This window comes from Mastomys coucha, chromosome X, assembly GCF_008632895.1.
Source record: "Mastomys coucha isolate ucsf_1 chromosome X, UCSF_Mcou_1, whole genome shotgun sequence".
Classification (NCBI taxonomy): domain Eukaryota; kingdom Metazoa; phylum Chordata; class Mammalia; order Rodentia; family Muridae; genus Mastomys; species Mastomys coucha.
The window spans coordinates 149,699,435-149,701,455 of NC_045030.1; positions in this window are offsets into that span (position 1 = coordinate 149,699,435).

The window sequence follows — 2,021 nt, forward strand, 5'->3', positions numbered from 1 at the left end:
AAAAAAAAAAAATAATAATAATAATAATAACAATAATATCATGTGTAAATTAGCAGAATTGATTTGTTTTAATGGTTTGATTTCTGATGTATCAACCACACTCCTTAGAAGACCTCACACACAAGAATAGTTGGCCAACACAAAGCAGACTTAATGTGTTAAAAGAAAGTAAGGGAGAAAGAGAGGAGAGACAAATTTAGCATGAATTATGGTGGGTAGAGAAAGAGATTTTATCTAGAAGAAATGGGGAGAGAGAGATGAATATGATGAACATTCATTATATGAAAATTTCAGAGAATCAATCTTCTTGTTCACTATTTAGAAAATATTCAGTATACCAGTAGTCTTCCTGTGAAATTTATCACTAGAGATTATTGCTATTCTCTGAATGAAACTTTGTAACTTTTATTCATCTGTTGCTTGGGATTGATTCAGAACTTCAGATCCAGTTAGAAACAGTGTCTTTCCACTGAACTATATACCCCCAGCCATCTTTATGCCTTCTGATCAGCATCTCTCTTTTTCTTATCCACCTCTCTCCCAGTCCCTAGTAACCACTATCCTACTTTAAATATAAATGAAATCTTGTGACATTTATTTTTCTGTGCCTAGCTTATGTTACCTACCATATTGTCTTCAGATTTATTCATGTTGTAGATGACACAGCTGTCCTTTTAAAACTGGATAGTGTTCCACTGTATATTTATATAACATTTCCTTTGTTATTTAACTAATGGTGAATACCTCAGTTGCTTCTGTAACTCAGATACTGTGAATAATGTTGCTATGATATAGAGATAGAAATATTTTCAGCATACCAACTTCAGTTGCCTTATGAATAAACATGAATGTATATAGAAATTTAATATGTGTATATAATTGCAAACAACTCACCCAAATTGAGTTGTATGTGTATCAGTCACTTTTCAATGCTGTAACAAAAATACGTGAGCAAACAATTTAAAGGAAGAAGCCTTTTGAATCATGGTATTACTTTTAGGGTATTCAGCCACTTTGTTTTGTGAGTATACATGGTAAGGTACAATCCTATGGCTGAGATCATGTAGTGATGTAATATAGCTTACCTTAGGGCAGATAAGAATTAGAAAGTAGAAGATGTAAGCAACAAGATGAAACCTTTCAAAACTACACTATTCTCCTTTTATTCCATATTTCTATTACCTCCAACTATGTCTTACTAACTTCTGAGTTTCTACAGTGTCCTGAAAATACTATCAATTATACTGAAATTTTATTTGATGGTTTCCAATTAACCCACCCACTGTTTTATAAATATACATTTACATTACCATTAACAGTAAGTACATCAACATTGGTTCACTTCTTCCCATTTCCTTGACAACACTTGTTATATATTTTGTATTTCATCTTCTGACAATAGTCATCTAACAGCCATGAAGTGATAGTTTCCTGTGGCTTTAATTGGCATTTCTCTGATGATCAGTTTTAATTGAAAATATTTTATATATAATGTATACTAATCAGTTTCCTGTCTCATAGAGTTTCCCCTTTCATAGTATCCTAGAATCCTCCTCACCTCCCTTCCCTTACAACTTTACATCTCTCTCTCTCTCTCTCTCTTTCTCTTTCTCTCTCTCTTTCTCTTTCTCTCTCTCTCTCTCAAATAAAAAACAATAATAAAACAAAAGAAACAAAAGCATGAGAACGATATACATACAGAGAGACACACAGGCATACATATAAAACCCATTTAAAAAGCCACAAAATCAGAAACCACAATATGTAAGCAAAAGACAAATAAGGTGAATAAGGTGAATAATGCCCAAAGTATTATGAGACAAAAATTCTCCAAAAATACCACTGGATTTGTTTTGTGTTCACCATCTAAAGCTGAGAATGGGGCCTGACCTACCTTTAAGTGTGGTTTGGATATCCAGGAAAACCCCATTGGATAAAAGTAATTTTCCCCTTGCAAACAGTTATGCAAACAAATGTATGGCAGTGGTCTGTTCAGGCAACCTAGGCCCAATCGAGTAATA